Consider the following 25,506-nt stretch of genomic DNA (forward strand, 5'->3'; position numbering starts at 1 on the left):
TAATTACGTTGGAATGATACCACAGACACCGCAAAAGTGTCATGAAAAACCAATGCATTTGGAACTATGAAATTATTACAGTAAACACAATAAGCAATTTGCACCACCTGCTTGCCCATTATCTTTTTCAATTTTTCTTATTTACTGTTCTGTTTTGTATAGACGAGTAAAATATCTATTATATTTCTTCGCCTTGTCATCAGGGAAATAAAACCATACACTACACACAAAAAATAAAAAATTCAAGATCAATGTTCGAATTTTGGAGATATAAAAGAAGTGATGGCGAACAATATTTTTAAAAAAATTTTCTATTGCACTGATTCATATTGTCAGACCTGTTCTTAGTAATTACGTTAATATGACACTGTACAAGAACCTGCGTCATGCAGAAATAGATAAACACAAGGGTCTGAGAACCTGCATAAATTGGAGGAAATTAATCATACCGTCATATATAAATTTTGGCTGCACGTACCGATCAAAAGTGACTGGTTCCCTTTACACATACTTTTCTTTCCATCCGTAACAATACTGCACCACAGCGGTTACTAAAATTCAAACCTGCATAAACATATATAAAAAGTGAGACGATATTCCATAAGCATGCAGTTTTATTAGAAGTCCCTTGTGAGGACCAGTGTCAAAGCCTTCTGGGAATCTAGAAGTATAGAATAAACTTGAGATCCCCTATCGATAGCACCCATTAGTTCTTGTGTATGGGGAGCTAGTTGTGTTTCGTAAGAACAATATTTTTGGAATCCGTGTTGACTGTCAGTAAGTCGTTTCCTTCAAGATATTTCGTAATGTACATTCCAAACTTTGACTGCAAATTGGTGTCAGTGATACGGGTCTACTACAATTCAGCGGATTGCTTCTGCTGCGTTTCCTCGGAGCAGTACATTCAGTGGCCGAGACGAAGGAACGTTTCATATTGACGGTGACATTGTTGGCTAGTTCAGTTTCCTAAAGCCTGAATTTTTATGTGCTATCAAGTCGAAACATTCATTTAGTATCATATCATTAAACAAGCATAATGAGGCAGCAAAACCATAAAAATATGCGGTATTAAAATTCAGCCAAATATTTATCTCTAATTTCTTCTAGAATAGTATACAAGAACAAATTCCTCCAAATTTTCTTCAGTTACGCTCGTGAGTCTGTCAGAGAGAACATTTTTGAACATAAAAAAAGTCTTTTCTACGCCATACGAAGTGGCTGGTGCATACTTCAGTGAAGAAATTTCGGACAAAGTCAGATCAAGTTGAAATCTTTCACATTTTCGCCATCAAATATTGTTTGTGACCTTCATAAACTCAGAATCAGGATTTGATCTTTTACTTACGTTCATTTTATCTCTGTTGCAACAACCACTTCTCCAGAGAATGACTGTATAGAGTTTTCAACCTCTTCAATAAGTATCAGAAATTCTATCACAGATACAAAAAAAGATCTGCTGGAAGGTGCTGCAAAAAAGTAATTTGTTGAAAAAATAATATATAATGCAGAGAATAAAAGCAAAGCAGTCCGGGATGTTATAAAAAAAGGAAATGGGGAGAGGCAACGAAACGCAGAATAACATGCTGCTAAGGGAGGGAGGTAAGGTAATAAATGATCCACAACAATTAGCAAACTATGTAAACGAGCATTTTTCAAGTATTGCAGAGAAGTTGCAGCAAAAATTCCCCAAAACAAAATATAACACAACGATGTTACTTTTAACCACAGAGAATGAAGTCAATAAAACTGTTCAAAAACTAAAAAATAAAGTTTGTAGACTCATATGAAGTACCAATGTGTGTACTGAAACAATGCATAGGGATATACAAGGCCCCTTAACAATAAATGAATCCTTCACATCAGGGACATTTCCAGAGCAGCTAAAACAGGCAAGAGTTGTACCTTTGCTTAAGAAAGGTAATGCAGAAGACATAGAAAATTACTGGCCCATTTCCCTGCTGTCAGCATTCTCAAAAATAATAGAAGCAATTATGAAAGACAGATTAATGAATTACCTGAATAAATACAATACCTCTTTAATAAGTATCAGAAATTCTATCACAGATACAAAAAAAGATCTGCTGGAAGGTGCTGCAAAAAAGTAATTTGATGAAAAAATAATATATAATGCAGAGAATAAAAGCAAAGCAGTCCGGGATGTTATAAAAAAAGGAAATGGGGAGAGGCAACGAAACGCAGAATAACATGCTGCTAAGGGAGGGAGGTAAGGTAATAAATGATCCACAACAATTAGCAAACTATGTAAACGAGCATTTTTCAAGTATTGCAGAGAAGTTGCAGCAAAAATTCCCCAAAACAAATATAACACCTGTAAATAATGTTGCACTAAACACAACGATGTTACTTTTAACCACAGAGAATGAAGTCAATAAAACTGTTCAAAAACTAAAAAATAAAGCTTATAGACTCAGATGAAGTACCAATGTGTGTACTGAAACAATGCATAGGGATATACAATAAATGAATCCTTCACATCAGGGACATTTCCAGAGCACCTAAAACAGGCAAGAGTTGTACCTTTGCTTAAGAAAGGTAATGCAGAAGACATAGAAAATTACTGGCCCATTTCCCTGCTGTCAGCATTCTCAAAAATAATAGAAGCAATTATGAAAGACAGATTAATGAATTACCTGAATAAATACAATACCTCTTTAATAAGTATCAGAAATTCTATCACAGATACAAAAAAAGATCTGCTGGAAGGTGCTGCAAAAAAGTAATTTGATGAAAAAATAATATATAATGCAGAGAATAAAAGCAAAGCAGTCCGGGATGTTATAAAAAAAGGAAATGGGGAGAGGCAACGAAACGCAGAATAACATGCTGCTAAGGGAGGGAGGTAAGGTAATAAATGATCCACAACAATTAGCAAACTATGTAAACGAGCATTTTTCAAGTATTGCAGAGAAGTTGCAGCAAAAATTCCCCAAAACAAATGTAACACCTGTAAATAATGTTGCACTAAACACAACGATGTTACTTTTAACCACAGAGAATGAAGTCAATAAAACTGTTCAAAAACTAAAAAATAAAGCTTATAGACTCAGATGAAGTACCAATGTGTGTACTGAAACAATGCATAGGGATATACAATAAATGAATCCTTCACATCAGGGACATTTCCAGAGCAGCTAAAACAGGCAAGAGTTGTACCTTTGCTTAAGAAAGGTAATGCAGAAGACATAGAAAATTACTGGCCCATTTCCCTGCTGTCAGCATTCTCAAAAATAATAGAAGCAATTATGAAAGACAGATTAATGAATTACCTGAATAAATACAATACCTCTTTAATAAGTATCAGAAATTCTATCACAGATACAAAAAAAGATCTGCTGGAAGGTGCTGCAAAAAAGTAATTTGATGAAAAAATAATATATAATGCAGAGAATAAAAGCAAAGCAGTCCGGGATGTTATAAAAAAAGGAAATGGGGAGAGGCAACGAAACGCAGAATAACATGCTGCTAAGGGAGGGAGGTAAGGTAATAAATGATCCACAACAATTAGCAAACTATGTAAACGAGCATTTTTCAAGTATTGCAGAGAAGTTGCAGCAAAAATTCCCCAAAACAAATATAACACCTGTAAATAATGTTGCACTAAACACAACGATGTTACTTTTAACCACAGAGAATGAAGTCAATAAAACTGTTCAAAAACTAAAAAATAAAGCTTATAGACTCAGATGAAGTACCAATGTGTGTACTGAAACAATGCATAGGGATATACAATAAATGAATCCTTCACATCAGGGACATTTCCAGAGCAGCTAAAACAGGCAAGAGTTGTACCTTTGCTTAAGAAAGGTAATGCAGAAGACATAGAAAATTACTGGCCCATTTCCCTGCTGTCAGCATTCTCAAAAATAATAGAAGCAATTATGAAAGACAGATTAATGAATTACCTGAATAAATACAATATTTTAAGCGAATCACAGTTTGCTTTCCGAAGTGGCAAAAAAATGGAGTCAGCCATAGTAGAATTCACAAAAGTTGTATTTGGTGCTCTTGATAAAGATGAATGTGTCACAGGCATATTTTTGGATCTTTCTAAGGCGTTTGATACAGTCGACCATAAACTTCTATTGAATAAATTAGAATAATTGGGAATAAGAGGGGTAGCTAATGACTGGTTTCGATCATACCTAGCACATAGAGTACAAAAAGTAGAGATAACACATACTTAAATAGATCTAAACACTTAGTAAAACACTTATCAGAACCAAAATACATTAATATAAGGGTTCTTCAAGGTAGCATATTAGGACCAATACTATTCCTGATATACACCAATGACTTTCCCAGTAGTTTTTAACATTTTTATGCAGCGACAGCAAATATTTCCCAGTAGTGTCACTCATGGTGAAAAAATTCTCTTCGCTGATGACAGCAATATTATAGTCACTGAGAAAACAAGAGAACTCCTTGCCGAGAAAGCAAATGAAACTCTCAAGGAAGTTTATGATTGGTCAATAAGCAATAAAGTGACTTTGAACATAAAGAAAACTAATGTCATGAAGTTCAGTTTGAAGAGGGAAAATGACAATGTTAAATTAAATGTAGATGGCACCTCTATAGACTGTGTAACAAATGCAAAATTTCTAGGAATGAATATTGATTCTCAGTTGAAGTGGTCTGAACACACAAAGGTACTTGCAAACAGAATGTCATCAGCATGTTATGCCCTTAGAATCCTATCATCAGTGTGTAACATGGAGTGTCTTTCAGTTACATATTATTCATATGTACAATCAATTCTTAGCTATGGCATTCTTTTTTGGGGAACAAATGCACAAAATATGAACAGAATTTTCAAACTCCAGAAAAGAGCCATAAGAATAATAACCAAAAATACTAGTCGAGCTCATTGTAAAGATCTGTTCAAAACGCTAGGGATTTTAACTGTTCCATGTAACTGCATTTACCAGTCAGTTGTACACATCAAAAGTAGCATTGGCAATTATTGCTCAAACATCTCTGTCCATGACCATGCAACAAGAGATAGACTGAACTTACATTTACCATGAAAAAATAAATATAAACCTCAAAACAGCATTTTCTACCAAGGAATAAAACTGTACAATAAATTACCAAAAGAGATTAAAGAAATTGCAAAAATACACGTATTTAAAAAGGCAGCTAAAAATTACCTGTTATGTAATACATTTTATACATTGAAGGATTGCTTAGCTAAAACAGAGTAGGGGTTTGATAAAAAATGTTATACAAATAAATAACAATGATTATAGAACTTCGAACATTCCACTTAACACCTTCACATTGTTTTTTCATTCTTTTTTCCGTTCTAGAAACACTCTCCCCTCAAGCTATGTATAGCACAATACTAACACCTCTTCCTCTTTCTGAGCTCAGCATCTCCCTCATTACGGAGGGACGCTGACTCAGTTTTTCAGGATAGCAAATGGGAAGTTGTGGTACAGAAAATGGCCCAGAGATCACCAATGCGCATGCACATGTGTGTGTGTGTGTGTGTGTGTGTGTGTGTGTGTGTGTGTGTGTGTGTGTATGTGTGTAGGGAGTGAAGTGTTATAAAACAATGTGTGTATAGTGTGTGCAGTGACTGATAGTGAGATATGAGTGAACAGTGTGGCATTACACTATTTAATAAATTATTTGTACAAAAAGTATTGTATACCAGGAGTAAAACCTAATGATTGTCTTTAACTAGAAGTCTGTAAATGTATGTGTATACGAATTAGCTTATTTTAAATTGGTCTAAACTTGTAAATACTTTGAGATGCCCTATGTCCTTGTAAAAAGAGATCTACGGATGTATAAAGCTACTACTACTACTACTACTACTACTACTACTATACCAGTTACCTGAGGCTTCAGCTTCGCGCAAAATTTGATTTCATGTAAATCAGGTCTTGTTTCAGATCTATTTTCTTGATTGCCATTTCTGGGACTCCAGTGCAAGCTATATTAATGGCTCAGAATATGTCTACGACCTAAAACATGAAAAAATTAGGGGGTATTAGCTAAGGCTTTTCAATAGAATGAAGCAAATAGATGTTAAATTCCATAAATTGTCGGGCATTCGCGATCTCTTACTAAGTTAACTTCATCGAAATTGTAACAGTAAAAGATAGCAGCACGTATGTATTAACCCATCTGGTTGAAATATGTAGGCTGTGGTGGCGAAGTTAAATCTGACAATATCTCTCTTAATGTTGCAACATGGACAGTTTCTTTCAAGAATACCTTCAGCAGGAAGAAATCAGCTTATGACTTAATGCTGTAAGAATTATCAAACACATGCATTTTGTGCCTCTATTTACCTTGTTTGTGGAGGATATCAGGGTATTCACGTGTCGTGTTTTAGACTACTGTTTCACCTACACGACAATTCAGACTGTAACAAAATTTGCTACATTACTAATGTTCTGCACTTTTGGTGTAATTCTTATTAAGACAACATCAGGAAAATGTTCTATTATACTAGTTATTGCAATATATACATTGAGGTAAGGGAAACTATGTAATATGCAATATAAACGTCTAAATTTATGCAGTTATATCGATTAAATCTTCGAAATACGCATTTACTCCCAAAACGCCGAAACATGCAGACATGCGTGAAACATGTATTTACACGGAAATGCGGGTCTAATGACTATTGAAGGGTCACCTCTACTCCATATTCTAAGATGTAAGTGTATACAAAAACATACAGCTTGGCATTCGCATTACTGGGCCTCAAAAGTATTCCTCGAGAGCCATGCGTTTGACAACCATAAGGCATTCGTTTGCGATCGAATGACACAGTTTGCTGCAGCAAAAAAGCGAAAAGATATTTATTGTTGTACATATTTTCTCGGCAATATAGTTTTCTGCACTTATTTTTAAATGACGTGTTAGCTTCTGCATTTATTCCTAACATAGCGAGTGTAAAATTTCGTATTTGTTAATAATACATTCTTTCACAGGTACATTTCAAGATTGATCCAGTTCTCAGACGTCGAAAATGCAGACATCGAAAATTGTTACTTACAACTATTTATATATAAAAAGTTAACCCCCTTCTAGGGAACATGAATTTTTAAGATTTAAAGAGTAAAATTTAACATCGAACTTATTTCCTGGAATCCTTTGCACAGGTCTTCCACTGAGTACCTTTCTGAAGCTATTTATTGAATGTTTGTATTCGATAAAAAGTTAATTTTAAATATATTTGTTTCACGTTGGTTTCATCATTGTAAGTCCTGATCAACAGCAGTTGGCAGAATTCAGCCCCTACCATAAAGTCGTAACTTCTTCACTCTATCGGCTTTCAGCTGGAGGGATGTGATTACTAAAGTTCCTTAGAAAAAAGAGAAAAAAGCGAGAGACAGCAAGCGCAAACATTCTTGCTCAATAAGAGTAAACAAGGATACACCCATTCTACATCTACATCATACTCCGCAAGCCACTTACCGATGTGTGGCGAAGGGTTCTTCCTTGCTCCACTCGCGAATAGCGTGTGGAAGAATAATTGTCGCAAAACTTCTGTATTAGCTCTAATTTCTAGAATTTTCTGGTAGTGGTCATTCCGCGAGATGTATGTGGAATATGTAATATGTTAAACTTAGTCCTGTGCGGCATCTGCGTTTCCTACTATTTGTTGTATGTGGCCATTCCACAGGGTATTTTTACACTGTTAAATTGAGCCGAAAATTAGGAACATTTTTTCATGAGTTATTGGAACTGTACTCTCGATTTGCCCACAGTACACAGACATGTTCTGCTTTTCTACTGAATAAATTTCTTTGGGAAAAGAAAGCGTAGTTTTTGAGATTTTTTTAAATGTTTGTTATACATTTTAACATATATTTTAAAATAACACAAATCCCTTAATACTAAACAATTTCATAAATCTCTTAAATTCAGGTATATTAGAAGTCCTCAAGGAACAACTCCTAAAAATTTCATATTTCTGCTGTAAATAGACTCTGTGAATGAGCCTTATATATGAAAAATTGAAAGTTACGGGGAAATTAGATTTAAAGTTATTACTTCAGTTTATGTCTGATCCATACCTAGTATCATCAGAGTCCAAACAAAACATAGCTGATGCAGTTTGTAAACCTACGAAGAGCCCTATCTTCTGCAAAACTTTGCACTTTATTGTATTGCCCTGATTAAATGATGAAATGGCATCATAAACAGTGAAAAGTGAAAAGAGTTTATACCCACAAAGAGTTTCAGGTAGTCTGTTCCATATCACAAGCTTCGCACACACATATGGATTTTGAGTCCAGTCGTAAGGATATTTCTTTAATAGACTAATATCCGTGAGGTCTCGGAATAATGGTTTTATTTCGTTCATTATGGGAAGCTGCAAATGGTGAGGATGATTGTATTTTTGTTTAGTTACATAGCCTACACTATAGTTGCATCGACTATCTTCTCCTTTTGGACATATCACATGTTGGGGATTCTCATTGCTTGAAGCTGTATGAAAAACAGAGCCCACACTGTTCTTCTCATTAATTCTGCATGTGCTATATTGCGTCTACTTTCTAGACCATAGCACTAATGAATATGTTCTGTAGCAGCATTTTTTTCCCATATAAAGTTTTTCCTTCCTTCAATTTCTTGCCTTGCTAGACCTGAGCCATCGAAGCCTTGACCCCATCCTTTTCTGAACGTGACCAGCACACTCTAGATTGCAAATCTTATCATTGTTCCCATAGGGCTTCAGTTTCTCAACTTCTTTAAATCCCTTTGAGTCACAAAGGTAACTTCTGTACCTAATATTGTACCATTTTACTGAGCACTGATAAACACTTCTTACTCCAGCAACTTTAGTTCCACCACTTGAACCATAATGATTTATTCTGTACTCTTCTTCATGTTTATTTTTCATTTTATCCTTGTATCTGCAATACTTGGAAAGAATTGCCATATCAAACACCTTGTCAGTGTCAACACTTGTAGCTGTTACACCTCTAAATCTACATCTACATCCATACTCCACAAGCCACCTGACGGTGTGTGGAGGAAGGTACCTTTCTGTACCTCTATCGGTTCTCCCTTCTATTCCAGCCTCGTATTGTTCGTGAAAAGAAAGATTGTCGGTATGCCTCTGTGTGGGCTCCTATCTCTCTGATTTTATCCTCATGGTCTCTTCGCAATATATACATAGGAGGGAGCAATAAACCTGACTCCTCGGTGAAGGTACGTTCTCAAAACTTCAACAAAAGCCCGTACCAAGCTACTGAGCGTCTCTCTTGCAGAGTCTTCCGCTGGAGTTTATCTATCATCTCCGTGACGCTTCCGCGATTACTAAATGATCCTGTAACGAAGCGCGCTGCTCTCCGTTGGATCTTCTCTATCTCTTCTATCAACCCTATCCGGTACGGATCCCACACCGGTGAGCAGTATTCAAGCAGCGGGTGACCAAGTGTACTGTAACCTACTTCCTTCAGAGATGTGTGGCCATTCTTCTGCCAGCCATCAAAAGCTTTGGTAAGTCCCTGTTACTATTATTTTCAACAGCAGCTTCAACAACTTTCAGCAAGACCGCTACGGTCGCAGGTTCGAATCCTGCCTCGGGCATGGATGTTTGTGATGTCCTTAGGTTAGTTAGGTTTAACTAGTTCTAAGTTCTAGGGGACTAATGACCTCAGCAGTTGAGTCCCATAGTGCTCAGAGCCAACTTCCATATTTTCCTGTGCGACGTGTTTAACAGAGGCGCCTACAGCAGTGATGTGTGCGTCAAAAGTTCATTGCACAACGTAACATAGCACTTGTCGCCCTGTTCTACCCTATAGACCGTAATCCATAAACCAGTGTAATGTTTATATCAAGAAGTTTACCTGTATCGGCAGTAACATGTGAAGAGTTGAAGTAACATAGTGTTTGCAAAATGCACACCAACCCCAATTCACAAGCAAATCCTACACGTCTTCTGGGTGAAACATCACTTTTCCACATTGTCCACAGCACACATTGTTCAAAACAGCTGTATAATTGCTAGACCGTAGCACTTCTGCATATGATCTGTAGCAGCATTTGTCAGTCTGTTTTTCCCATTTAAAGCTTTTTCCATCTCTCGATTTGTTGACTTTCATGCTAGCCTTGAACCATCGAAGTCCTGATCGCATCCTTTGCTGAACGTGGCAAAGACATTCTAGTTTGCCAATGTTCACATTATTTCCACATTACTTCTCATTTTTTTCAGTCCCATCATTTGGTTTCTTGTACTGTTTTTGAATTCCATCTAGTTTTCAAAGCGCTTTCAGGTGTAGTCGCAGTAACATTACTCAATGTATCACTACCATTGTAGAGGTTTGGCGCTGCTGGGACGTTAAATACTGGTGTCGACGATGTATGAAAGGAATTCCTAGTACCCTTTACTTTCTTGTGTCAATCTACACACTTTTTAAATACCTTCACACTTGATCTTGGCATGCTGAAGCGAAGAAACCTCAATGACTACATCAAGTATGACTTTAATAACATGCACCTGCTTTTATTCACAAAGGGAAGAACACAAATGGAGCAAGTTAGATTGCCAACTGTCCTGCAATGGAGCCAACCGAAAAAATTACTCTCAATTATATCTCTGGCAACGCAGACTACGTCAAGCATGTTTCGTGTCTCAAACACTGCGGAACTTCGTGTGTTGCGATTTTTAAAAGATGATTTAAAATACTTCTACACACTTCATGTCAATATTTTATACGCAACTTTAAACGGGAGGCTCTAAATATTTCTAAAATGCATTTTCCCAAAAATCGATTTTCTCATCGAAAAACTCATTACGTATACCCTTTAGGTCGCTCTGATACTCCTGTATATTTTACTGTAGCTGCTGTTACCAGCAATTTGTTGTCAAGAGTGCAGTTGTAAAATGCGAAATTTCAGTGTCGAAAATCTCACAGTTAGTAAAATGTTTCGGGCTATTATGGTGTGGTCGAATGGAAAAAAAGTGTGTGAATTCCTAAGGGACCAAACTGCTGAGGTCATTAATCCCTAGCCTTCCACACTATTTAAACTAACAAATGCCAAGAACAACACCCACATCCTTGCATGAGGGAGGACTCGAACTTCCAGCTGGAGGGGCCGCGCCATCTGTGAAATGGCGCCATAGACCTCGCGGCCACTCGACGTGGCGTGGTCGAATGGAGTTAACGCTTAAACCCAACGTTTTGTCGCCATCTGAGGAGGACTTTGTGCATCCGATTCATACCCTGGCTCGTTATTCGCTGCAGCAAAATGCCGTTTTCTCATGCTTCCGCGCTGTGGCGTGACGTCACATATTTTGAATACCCGAGCGTAGTTGGCCGGTGTCGTCTGCTGTAGCCCGCTGTTGCTGCCGCCCCATAGCGCAAGACAGGTACTCATCTTCAACACCGGAATCCGGATGTCATTCAGTTTCACGCCCTCCTCCTTCCTACTGAAATTCCTGGGGTGTTTCACAATCTCTGTGGCCACTCTGTACAGCCTTTCATGGCTTGGGGCTGCCACTACTTGAGTCCTATCAAAATGAATGTGGTAGTCTCCTGCCTGCAAAGCATTTTCCGCAACAGCTGATCTGTCAGTCTGCCGGCCGTTGTGGCCGACCGGTTCGAAGCACTTCAGTCCGGAACTGCGCTGCTGCTGCGGTCGCAGGTTCGAATCCTGCCTCAGGCGTGGATGTGTGTGCTGTCCTTAGCTTAGTTAGGTTTAAGTACACTACTGGCCATTAAAATTGCTACACCACGAAGAGGACGTACTACAGACGCGAAATTTAACCGACAGGAAGATGATGCTGTGATATGCAAATGATTAGCTTTTAGAGCATTCTCGAAAGGGTGGCACCGGTGTCGACACCTACAACGTGCAGACATGAGGAAAGTTTCCAACCGATTACTCATACACAATGACAGTTTACCGGTGTTGCCTGGTGAAAAGTTGTTGTGATGCCTCGTCTAAGGAGGAGAAATGCGTACCATCAAGTTTCCGACTATGATAAAGGTCAGATTGTAGCCTGTCGCGATTGCGGTTTATCGTATCGCGACATTGCTCCTCGCGTTGGTCGAGATCCAATGACTGTTAGCAGAATATGGAATCGGTGGGTTCAGGAGGGTAATACGGAACGCCGTGCTGGATCCCAACGGCCTCGTATCACAAGCAGTCGAGATGACAGGCATCTTATCCGCATGGCTGTAACGGATCGTGCAGCCACGTCTCGATCCCTGAGTCAACACATGGGGACGTTTGCAAGACAACAACCATCTGCGCGAACAGTTCGACGACGTTTGCAGCAGCATGGACTATCAGCTCGGAGACCATGGCTGCAGTTACCCTTTGTAACCTCCCCACACGAAATTGTATAAATAATAATAATAATAATAATAATGATATGATTCTAATTTTTTGTGTAACCTCTGAACAAAATTGGTTCCCATTTATAATCTCCGTGCAGAAATGCATTCACATTTAATGTACCCACAAAATTCTTTTCTCATTTAATGTAAGGTAGAAACAGAAAAATTCTTAAACTTCGTAATAAAAAAAAATCAATTCAGTAACCTGGTAAATTTTGGACGACAGCAGTGCTGCGTCACGGCCCTGTAAGATCATTCTGAATAAAAAAGGAAAAATTCTTACCTCAATAAAGTCGCCAACAATCTGCTCTTACAATAGCTTTTTCCAGCACAGCTCTGTGCAATGCTGGCCTATACATTTATGATTTATGAAAGGAAGCAACTAATTTTTCTTTTGCAACAATCGGAATGATCATGGATGGGAGAAATTAGTAAATTCTTTATATTGAAATGAATGCTTGTTAGAAATTACTTTATATGACAAAGATTATTATTAGGACATTTTTAAAAGATTTACATGGGAGTTCACATAACATTACTAGCTATGCGCGAGGCTGCTTTTACCTTATACTACAACGCTCAGGCTCCGCCATCGGTGCACCACGACCGGCCCAGCCAACACGATACACCAGACTGCCCGCTAGCAACAACTTACTGCTACACAGTTCCTACTGCATACAACACTGCTCTTTGGTCTCAGATTCTCTTATAGCTTACATATCGCAGGCAGCGCATACCTCTTACATAACCCTCCACTGGGGAGGGGGGGGGGGGGCAAAATTTGGCAGCGATGGTGAGTCAATTGGACTTGCCATGAGCAACAAATTTTTCTTAATTAACTAAGTTTACAGTCATAGAATATATACATATATATAAGTGCAGAACATGAAATGAAATATAGTGCACATGCACTGAGTACAGAACATATCAAGCAATGACAAAATGTATACGCAATAAGTACAAATCATATTAACAAATGACATAAAGTGCATACACACTGTAGTACAGAACATATCAAGCAATGACAAAATGTATACACAATGAGTACAAATCATATTAACAAATGACACAAAGTGCACACGCACTGTATATTTTTTTTTTTTACCATTTTACAAGAACTAGGGTAGGAAAGAGAAGGATTGCATCATCGTTGTAGCACAGTAGGTTGCACGTAGCTGCACTGAAAGTCCATATCTTTCTACAGAAGCACCACACCAAGTGAGACAATCTGAAGTTCTCTTCCCTGAAGTATTAATCAGTGTAGCCAAGACACTGAAATGTCGTATAATATTGTATGTTATTTTGTAGTACATTAGTTACACCAAATAGTATAACCATAATAAAATCTCCATTGTTCAAGGTGGTGGACAGCATCATGTGTCAACACCACACTCTTTCATCAACGTAGAATTCGTGCAAAAACCAAATATGGTGCTCCATGATCATAAGGATGGACACGACAAACGGATATTGCAGTAATTTCTGGTAATTAGGTCAGAAGGTGAAGGACATTAAGTCTTATGCTAGTCATCATTGAGAATTATACTAGTCTATCAACCGATTTGAGTAATTGGTGGCACTCATCGCCTAGTTACTAAACATTTCTGTACTATGTATGAAGTATTACAGAATAATGTTCATAAGTCATCTGATTACAGTGAACATTGGCACTCATTGGCCAGTTACAAACCATTTTTATGCATTAATCAAAAGTGATCATTCAAAACAAGAGTTAATTAATGACATACCATTTACATAATTCATCTAGGTATAGTAATCATTGGCACTCATTGGCCAGTTACAAATCATCAGAAGTCATCATTCAAAACAGGAGCTAATGAGTGTAGCATCAAGCTACTGGTATTCATATACAATAACATGTAAGTGACATAATACAAATTTAAAATATAAGAAACAGTGGCATTCATTGGCCAGTTTCTAAACATATAGCATGTATTGAATATTACAAAACATTTTTCATCATTCAAGTGACATACGACATACTTAAAATAATTATTGGCAGTCATTGCCCAGTTACAAATCATCAGAAGTCATCATTCAAAATGAAAGTTAATTATTAGCATAGTATTTGTAGAGTATGACAAAAATATTATTTACAGAAATTATTGGCATAGTATTTATGCATTATTACAAAACATCAGTGTTACTCAGAACTCTCTTAAACTGGTAGCATTATTTGGGACTGGTAATACATTTTTTTTGTGCTAGCAATGCATTGCGTTGGGATCGATAATTAATTGCTGGGGCATAACAATATTTGCTTTTGACGTATTGCTGCAAATGAGGATAGGTAACGTCATTCGTCATGAGTCAGCTGTAGCACGGTTATGAAACAAGTAGAGTATATGTGATCACATTCATGAATGACACACATAAATGGGTAAAAAAGTGCAAGTACTAGAACAGGTTTAATGACTAACTGCTTATAGCACATTAATTTCATGAATAGCTTCTCCTAGAAAAAATACAATATGGATTATTAAGCTGAAAGAAGAAACGCATATTATGCTGAAAAGTAGTGAACTTCGAATTAACAGGTAATGAAATGTGTACTCAGTATGTATGTACTCTAGCTGTCCTTTCCAATACATTCAGTCATTATACCATGCGACATAAGACATACTGTCAAAACGAACTGCAACAAATCTTAAATAACTACATAGTATTTCTTAACTAACAGTAAATATATAAACTTCATCATTATTCTCATCTGCAAAGAAAAATTTAAAAGTGATGCGTTAAGTGGCCATATAAAATTTATCACTGTCATCACCTGCAAAGAAAAACTTCATTATTCATATCACCATAACTTCATTACTATCATCACCTGCTAAGAAAAACTTCATTATTCTTATTACCATATTCTTCATATAACTATTCATCGTCATTCATTATCATTTGCAAAAAGGCACTTCATTATTCATTATTCATTATTCATATTACCATTTACTTCATACAACTATTCATAGTATAGAGTTTCTTATTTCTAGCATATTTCATCACTAAAACTAAGATGTGTAGTTCTGTCTGACAGCCTGCATCAATCGCCTCGTATTCTGAAAGAAAAATTAGTTAAGACTGCTATCATACGATGTGTATAGTATATTCTTGTTAGTGTTTGTTAATTCTGATCCATTTACTCTTCGTGACGAGGTATTGCATCTTCTTTCGTTCATTCCGAAAGTGAAATTCCCATTTCATAGTAATCCACTGTGGTTTGTTTAATTTATTTCTTTTACACTTTATTGCTTTCTGAAAATGTTGAATAAGGATTAAAATCTTGCATTTAAATCGTATACCCATTAAATAAAAACTGGTTTCTAGTGATATAATTAAGCATACAGCATAGCATGACAGAAAACGTATTATGTCAAAAACATGGACAGTGTTCAGGTGCACAAATGTACACAGAGTATCATAATGCAGTAGCAAAAAAAATGTAAAATAGTCACGATGTTGAGATATCATAAGGCAAAATGTCAAAGTCAACTGGTGTTTGTTACATCTTAAACATTTCATAGTGCATACAAACAAACAGGAAAACAATCATACATACATAAAAAATTAAAAATGTACACGGTCTGATATATAACGACAAGAAATGACTTTCTTTGTGTTCAGCTTGTATGTTGTGTAGTTGATAGAGGCGAGAGTTGAAGACTTTAATGGAGAAAGAATTTGATAAAATTAATATGTCACTAGTTAGAATTGCATAATTGGTCATAAAATGTGTAATTTTATCTAGAAAAATGTGCACGGTCTTATGTGTAACGACAAGAAAAGTGACCTGCTAACCATACCTTGCCGGGCACTTGCCAAGAAAAGATATGATAATCATCAGTAAGTAGTCACATAAATATAATTGCATAAGTGGTCATAAAAAATCAGGAAATGGCATTACAGTGTGATAAATCATAAAGTATGTTCATTCAATAAAGGGTTTAATATTGGAGACATGGTGATTGCCTTTGCTTTTTTTGGTTCTCAAAGTTTCGACGTGTACTACATTGGGGTGAGGAATGCTGCGAATTGATATGGACTTACGTATAGAAGCTCAAATTTACTACATCTACTCTTTCCTCTGTTGGATAGATAGTGTGTACGTACTAATATCTTCTGTCCAGTGTGAAAGTCACGGCGTGTACAAACCTGTTTCTGCTGTCTTCTGCGGCATGTTTGATGTTGTTCAGCGCAATGTCAATTATTTCATGGTGTCGTAGTCGACGAGATGTAGGAAAGGATACTAATTCTTTAATTTTGTTAGGTGGTTCAACATTTCTCAGTATAACAGTCGGAGATAGCGTAGTAGATTCATTTGGTATGGAATTAATTACATCCTGGAATGAGAGTATGTGTGTGTCCCAATCAATATGTTTTTTATGGCAGTATATTCTACATAGTTTACCAATTTCTTTCATTAGTCGTTCACAAGGGTTCGATATATAGATCGGAGAAATGTTTCTAGCTCGTAACATACGTGTCCATATAGCAGATCGAAACTGTGATCCATTGTCGGGAATTACTTTCATTACATGTCCTACATGAAATAGAAAATGTTTTATAAATGCTTTCGAAACAGATTTAGCAGTGGCTTTGCGTAAGGGAGTGAAGGTAACAAATTTTGAAGTGAGTTCAACAGCGACAAAGATGTAGCAAAAACCTCTATTAGTTCTGGTAATCGGACCAAAAATGTCTACAGCGGCCATGTGTCTCAATTTAACAGGTACAACGGGATGTAATGGAGGAATATGTGAAGTCGTATCTGACTTAGCTTTCTCGCAGATTTTACATGACGCTAAAACTCGTCGAATACGTTTCTCCATATTGGCAAAATAACAGTTCTGTCTCAGTATAAGAAAACAATTTCTGGCTCCGTAATATGCGTAACTTAAATGAGTATACCATATTAATTTGTTAACAAGCTCGTCAGGAATACATAGTAACCAATTGTTGCTGTCAGGGTGAGAGCGGCGAAACAGAATATTATTGCGTACAGTGTATTGGTTTCTAATGGTAACATTATTCCTGTCTTGCCAAAGGTGTTTAATTTCTTTCCACACGTTATCTTTACTCTGCTCTTGCGCTATGTCTCGTAATGACGACGAAATGAAATTTTCAAATGCAACTGTTTTGATAGACGCTGAAATTTGCTTTGCAGAAGTTGGTTGCGATGTCTTGCTGATTGTTGCTGAGAGAACGGGATAGTGCGTCTGCTACAATATTTTGTGTACCGGGAATGTGAACAATTTTAAAATTAAATTCCTGTAAATAAAGTTTCCATCTGCTTAATCTGTCGAGTGTAAATTTAGCGGAAAGTAAAAACTGTACAGCTCTATGATCTGTGTAAACGGTCGTATGTCTTCCATAAAGAAAATGCCGAAATCTCGTAAATGCCCATACAACACATAATGTTTCAAGTTCTGTGGCAGAATAATTGCGTTCAGCAGGCGACAGAATGAGACTCGCAAAGGCGATGTTTTTAATTACTGTAGTACCATCTTCTTCAATTTCCTGAAATATGTGTACGCCTAAAGCGGTGTTAGAACTGTCGGTGGCAATGGAAAAATTTCTAGTAAGATCTGGATGTGATAAAAGTGGTGCATTCAACAAAGCTTGTTTCAGATTGACAAATTCAGAATGTGCTTGGCTATCCCAGGACCAAATGGTGTTTTTTCCTGTCAATTGACATAATCTATAAGTGTCTAATAAAAACTGTCACTTTCGGTAAAACTCGTCATATCAGATTTCTTTACTCATTTCTAATGCTAGATAGATCGATAGTTGAAGAGCTGTTTTGATAGATATACAGGATAGTAGAAGAGAAGGCAGCAGTGCAGAAAACTAAAGATGAAATAGCACTACTACAGCTCGGGGCCCTGTGCACGCTACGGCACATATTCATCGAAGTGTAATGAATCCCCTGAGGTCTATTACGCGCTGCAAATAAATTTTAGCTTCTGCGTTACAGGCAATGCCGGTGAAAATTCAAAAGTAAATTGTTGTATCCAGGCCAGTTCTAGTTTCTGCATTACAGGCCAAGCTGGTGAAAATACAAAAGCAAATTGTCGTATCCAGTCCAAAGCGTGATTCTGTGTTCTGTCATTATTAAGTACCTTAGATTTTTTTACGGATAAAAATTGCTTATAATCAACGTTATCGTCTCTGAATGTGTGAACAGGTTCAGGATTGAATGAGAATCTGTCTGTGTCTCTTCGGATTCTAAGTCACGTACTCTCTGTAAATTACCTAAATTATACAAGCTGTGTGAGTGTGAGAAATGTTCGGAATGTGGCGTATGCTGTGCCGTGTTAGAGGCTGAAACATTTTTCATCTCTGTCACTTCTTGCTGTAAAGTTGACAATTTTCTACGTAATATATTATTGTACGAACCTATCTCACTGATCGTCTGCTGTAAATTTTGGAATTCGGGTGTTTGATTAAGCAAAACTGGTGACGTATCGTCTGATTTGGTGTCATTATTATTTTCGATAACATCAATACGACTGGCCAATTCATCATATTTTCAGTCAGTACTTTTACCTGATCATCTTTTTAGTATCACAAGCATTAATTTGTTCTTGTATTTTACGTGTGGTTTTGTTCAATTTTTTAACGTCTGCTTTTATGGCATCGGGATCCTGAATTAGTTCTAATTGTTCAAGTCTGTCGGTCACTGTCTGAAAGTCTACTGTGTGTGTGTGTCTGTTTTTTGCTTTAGGATCGGAGATTTCATCATGCAATTCGGTGTCCAACTGTTTGATAGTATTAATTTCGTCTGATACTGTAGCAATATTGTTGTCTACGTATGTTTTTGCTTTCGTAAACAATTTACGCTTATCTTCCTGTCTCTGTGCAGTAATTGTTTCCATGACTTGTTGCTTTACTTTATTCTGTTCCTGTATAAATTTATGGTAACGCGTTTCACTGTTTTGTAGGTGGTGATTAAAACGTTCATCAATTTGGCTGTTCTGTTGGTCAAATTTCGCGTCTACTTTCGCATCCAGTGTGCGTGAAAGTTCTGCTGACATTAATTTAAACTCGTCGCGTAACTGTGTTGCGTTCTCAGAACATTGTTAGCGACTGCACTAATTTCGTCTCTAAGTAATTTAGTTGTAGCTGCATGTGTATTATTTAATTCTTGTGCCACAGATCTAATTTCTTCACTACTGTTCCTAGCACAAGCCTTAATTTCCTCACGTAATTGTTCTTTAGTATCATGACATTGCACAGCAACGGCTATAATCTGTTCACTAAGCTGTTTGAAATTGTTGTCTTGTTTTTCATTCGACTGTTTGGCATTGCTGTCTAGATTTTCATTTAGTTGTTTGACATGTTCATTATTTTAATTAATTTGTTGTTTGAGATTTTCATTAAGTTGTATCATTAATGCTATAACTCGATCCATGCCATAATTAGCTACTGTATTCTCTGTGCTGTGTGATGGTGTATCTGCTTTTGTCTCGTTTTGTGTAACCATTTGGTCATTCTCTGATTCACAAAAAGGTTTGCCAGTCGGATGTGCACTGTTGGTCACTACACCGGAATCAAATAAATCTGACGTGTTTTGTGAATATTGTTCACCTTCGTTAGAAACAATTATCTGTTCACTACGTAAATTTTGTAAATTAGGCGTGTCAAACTGGGCAGCGTTCATTGTATCAGAACGTGTCGCGTCATCAATTGTCGTTAAATTAACAGAGGACACAATTGAATTTGTTTGCTCATCATTAGCATTAAAATCATTATTAGTGGTCGGTACGCACTGATTGTCTGTAAATGGAGGATTATCATTATTATTACACAGAGTGTCGCAAGTATTATAGGTCAAATTATTCGAGTCGGCTATTTCACTCATTACACATCGCGATGTACTGTTAACAGTTTTTCGCGGCATTTTCCACAAATCAACATTAAGGACAAAAATGAAACAACGTCAAAGCAAAAAAAAAATTGAACAAACACAATTACAACAAAGAGCAATAAATTTCCGATGATCTGTGAAAGAAAAAGTGACAAATTAGTAAATGCGTTGCGCCAGATGCAAACTACATTTAAGTAAATAAGAGCAGATATATGACTACTTCTCAGAGATTCACAAAGAAATACGATCCTGGCCGGTTGTCGCCAAGTGTAACCTCCCCACACGAAATTGTATAAATAATAATAATGATATGATTCTAATTTTTTTTGTGTAACCTCTGAACAAAATTGGTTCCCATTTATAATCTCCGTGCAGAAATGCATTCACATTTAGTGTACACACAACCGCGGGACTGCTACGGTCGCAGGTTCGAATCCTGCCTCGGGCATGGGTGTGTGTGATGTCCTTAGGTTAGTTAGGTTTAAGTAGTTCTAAGTTCTAGGGGACTTATGACCTAAGATGTTGAGACCCATAGTGCTCAGAGCCATTTGAACCATTTTTTTGTACACACAAAATTCTTATCTCATTTAATGTAAGCTAGAAACAGAAAAATTCTTAAACCTCATAATAAAAAAAATCAATTCAGTAACCTGGTAAATTTTGGACGACAGCAGTGCTGCGTCACGACCCTGTAAGATCATTCTGAATAAAAAAGGAGAAATTCTTACCTCAATAAAGTCGCCAACAATCTGCTCTTACAATAGCTTTTTCCAGCACAGCTCTGTGCAATGCTGGCCTATACATTTATGATTTATGAAAGGAAGCAACTAATTTTTCTTTTGCAACAATCGGAATGATCATGGATGGGAAAAATTAGTAAATTCTTTAAATTGAAATGAATGCTTGTTAGAAATTACTTTATATGACAAAGATTATTATTAGGACATTTTTAAAAGATTTACATGGGAGTTCACATAACATTACTAGCTATGCGCGAGGCTGCTTTTACCTTATACTACAACGCTCAGGCTCCGCCATCGGTGCACCACGACCGGCCCAGCCAACGCGATACACCAGACTGCCCGCTAGCAACAACTTACTGCTACACAGTTCCTACTGCATACAACACTGCTCTTTGGTCTCAGATTCTCTTATAGCTTACATATCGCAGGCAGCGCATACCTCTTACACCTTGTTGCTGCATCACAGACAGTAGCGCCTGAGATGGTGTACTCAACGACGAAACTCGGTGAACGAATGACAAAAGGTCATTTTTTCGGATGAATCCAGGTTCTCTTTACAGCATCATAATGGTCGCATCCGTGTTTGGCGACATCGCGATGAACGCACATTGGAAGCGTGTATTCGTCATCGCTATACTGGCGTATCACCCGGCCTGATGGAATGCGGTGCCATTGGTTACACGTCTCAGTCACCTCTTGTTCCCATTGACAGCACTTTGAACACTGGACGTTACATTTCAGATGTGTTACGACCCGTAGCTCTACCCTTCATTCGATCCCTGCGAAACCGTACATTTCAGCAGGATAATGCACGACCGCATGTTGCAGGTCCTATACGGTCCTTTCTGGATAAAGAAAATGTTCGGCTGCTGCCCTGGCCAGCACATTCTCCAGATCTCTCACCAACTGAAAACGTCTGGTCAATGGTGGCCGAGCAACTGGCTCGTCACAATACGACAGTCACTACTCTTGATGAACTGTGGTGTCGTATCGAAGCTGCATGGAAGCTGTACCTGTACACGCCATCCAAGCTCTGTTTGACTCGATGCCCAGGCTTATCAAGGCCGTTATTACGGCCAGAGGTGGCTGTTCTGGGTACTGATTTCTCAGGATCTATGCACCCAAACTGCGTGAAAATGTAATTACATGTCAGTTCTAGTATAATATATTTGTCCAATGAGTACCCGTTTATCATCTGCATTTCTTCTTAGTGTAGCAATTTAAATGGCCAGTAGTGTAGTTCTAAGTCTAGGGGACTGATGACCTCAGATGTTAAGTCCCATAGTGCTTAGAGCCATTTGAAACAGCTGTCAGTCTCACCCCTTCTACAGCTTCCCTTGTGCGAGGCATCATAAAAACGTTGGTGGATACAGCAAGGAACATTTTCGAAAATAGCTGCTTTGTGCGAAATTAAACCACCTCACCAATCCATTGCTCAACAATGATTATTCGTCCGCTGAGGTAAAAAGTACGTTAAGACCACCGCCTAAAAATCATAGCGTTGCAGAAGCGCCTGTGAAATCGAAAATTTTCCTGCCTTTCCTTAAGGACGTTACTGAGCGCACAGGAAAAATTGTGACAAATTGTAACATCGCATTAATCTACAAACTCACCCAAACCGCTAGAAAAGGCAGGAATATATAGGATTGCGTGTACTTGCTGTGAGGTACACTTGGGTACTACAAAAAGAATAGTCCAAAAACGAATAGAAGAACACAAATGCATTTGCAGGAGGGGAGAGATTGACAGATCAGCTATTGCAGAACAGTCTTTGCACCCGGGTATAGAAAGCATTTGATGTCGCGTGGCTGTGTGGGAGCACGTGCAGTCGGAATTTTGCTGCTGTCAGTAGCGAACCAGGGGGTGAATCGGACACACAAGAAAGCTACGATTCCCACTGAAAATGTCCCTCACAGGTGGGAACGAAACGTTGGGTTTAACTGTTAAATCCATTCAATCACAGAATAATATTCCGGAACATTTTATTAATTGTAATGTATTTGTACAGCAGTGGATTTCTTTCCCCATGTACGTGTAATATGTTATATTTACGAGGCGTGTTTTTTTTAAGTAAGTACCGTTTTGAAACTAAAAAAAGACGTGCTAAGATATCTCGATAATTTTATTTTTACATGAAAGCCTATACCTTATTCCACGCACTGACGCCATTGCAGTCTGATTCTTCCTTGTTTACGTTGCGTACTGAGTGTTTAAGATGCCTCCGATAATCGCGAGTCCCGCCGACTGTGAAGTACTGGATGTTATAAGATTCCTTAGTGCTAAAGGCCTAAAAGCGATCGATATTCATCGCGAGATCTGTGCAGTTAACGGAGAAAACATTATGAGTGATGGAATGGTAAGAAAGTGGGTGAGAGCATTTAAAGATGGCCGCACAAATGTGCATGATGAACAACGGAGTGGGCGTCCTTCGGTCGTTAATGAAAGTTTGGTGCAGGAAGTGGACAATAAGGTGAGAGAAAACAGACGCTTTACGATTTCCTCCTTGCGGGATGACTTTACTAATGTTTCTCGTAGTGTTTTGTATGGCATTGTCACCGAGCACTTGAATTACCGAAAATTGTGCACACGTTGATTAAAGAAAATGTTGACGGATGTGCGAAAAACCAAACGTTTAGACAGTGCATTGACTTTCCTTGAGCGGTACCACAACGACAGTGATGATTTCTTAAGCCAAATTGTTATGGCGATGAAACATGGGTGGCCTACGTCACACCTGAATCAAAGCAATAGTCCATGGAAATTGAGCAAGGGCTTAGTTTTTGTGCAAGACAATGCCCGTCCGCATGTGGCGAATCAGACCAAAGATCTCATCACATCTTTTCGATGGGAAACTCTAGATCATCCTCCGTACAGCCCCGATCTTGCGCCCAGTGACTACCATCTGTTCCTGCACTTGAAGAAACACCTGTGCAGTCAGCGTCTTCAAGACGATGACTAAGTCAAAACAGTGGTGATGCAGTGGTTAACAAGTCAGGTGGCAGACTTCTATGGGGAGGGTATTCAAAAACTGGTACAATGCTATGACAAATGCTTCAGTATTGACGGAAATTATGTAGAAAAGTAGATTAAGGTACAGGTTAGATGTAAAAATAAAATTATTGAGATATCTTAGCACGTCTTTTTATAATTTCAAAACGGTACTTACTTTAAAAAACACGCCTCGTATTTACATTCAGATCAAGTGCCAGAGCCTGCAGCATTTGCTAATCCACGTTCAGATCATCATTTATCCACGGGTAGACGTCAAAACCAAACAGTGTGCAAATACCATTTGAGCTTCACATGCAAACAATCACTTATCGCTTCGATGTGAACTGTGAATGCACTGTGGCAGGAGCCCGAACAACAGAGGATTGACGTACTCGAAGGATTGACGTACTAGGGCATGTATTAAAACTCTGAAATACCGCACTGATAATGGCTAGTTACTAGCCGAATGCTAGATTTGCTTTAATAAAGTCTGACTGGAAAGGATGACTGATCGCTGTGCTCCGCCATTTTGAAAATCTAGCTCTTCTGTTTGTTTGTTTTTTTTTCTTTTCTTTATTGTTATTTTAAACACCTTGTACAAAGGTTGGCTGTCAGCAGCATAGTACGCTGCTCTTCAGCCGCGAGTGGTACAATATATGACATAAAGGAGGTACAGATAATACAATAAAAATGGCGGGCAAAAACTGTAGACACGGAAAACAATATACACGAAGCCGTTCACACTGGACAAGAAAAAACACTAAAACCTGTTGACATGGCGCACAAAACACGGACGACTGCGACGGCACAGGTGAACGGTGGTGGCGTGACGACGAAAGAACAATAAACACAAACATGAAGGCACACACACGAGACACTGATGGCGATGATCTCCGGCACGCGACTGTCCACTGAGCGTGTGCGAGTCCGGTGACGTGCCAAGAGAGGAGAAGGGGCGTGGGAGACGGGAGAGCAGAGATGCCAAGGGCAGGGGAGATAGGGGGAGGGAGGAAGGGGGAGGGGAAGCCCGGGGGAAGAGGGGTGGAGGAAGGGGGTATGGGGGGGAAAAGGAGAGAGAAGGGAGGGAGGGTGCCTAAAGGAACAAACACAGGAAGAGGGAGGGAGGATCAAAGTTGGTAGGAGGGGTAGATGGAGGGGAGGAGGGCAACATCAGGGAGGGTGAGCTGGCGGAAGCCACCTTGGGAGGGGGTAAGGAGGGTGGAGAGATGGAGACCGGGTGGGACGTGGGAATACAGGCACGGCAGCAGGCGCGGGTGGGATAGGATGGGTGAGAGAAGCGGGTGAGGAGGATCGAATTTACGGGAGGTGTACAGGATCCGTATCCGTTCGAGGAAAAGGAGGAGGTGGGGTAACGGAATTAGGTCGTACAGGATCCGCGTGGGGGAGGGGAGACGGATGCGATAGGCGAGGCGGAGAGCATGGCGTTCAATGATCTGAAGGGATTTCTAAAAGGTAGGGGGGGGGGGGCGGAGATCCAGGCCGAATGGGCGTAAGAGAGGGTAGGGTGGATGAGGGATTTATAGGTGTGGAGTAT

At 38.4% G+C, this 25,506-nt stretch overlaps 1 protein-coding gene across 1 annotated transcript in view; it reads left to right on the forward strand.

Annotated features, from left to right (window-relative positions):
• Positions 1 to 25,506, forward strand: part of LOC126235260 (uncharacterized) — a 90,151-nt gene that overhangs the window by 58,371 nt on the left and 6,274 nt on the right. The window lies entirely within an intron of this gene.

This window comes from Schistocerca nitens, chromosome 2 (assembly GCF_023898315.1).
Source record: "Schistocerca nitens isolate TAMUIC-IGC-003100 chromosome 2, iqSchNite1.1, whole genome shotgun sequence".
Classification (NCBI taxonomy): domain Eukaryota; kingdom Metazoa; phylum Arthropoda; class Insecta; order Orthoptera; family Acrididae; genus Schistocerca; species Schistocerca nitens.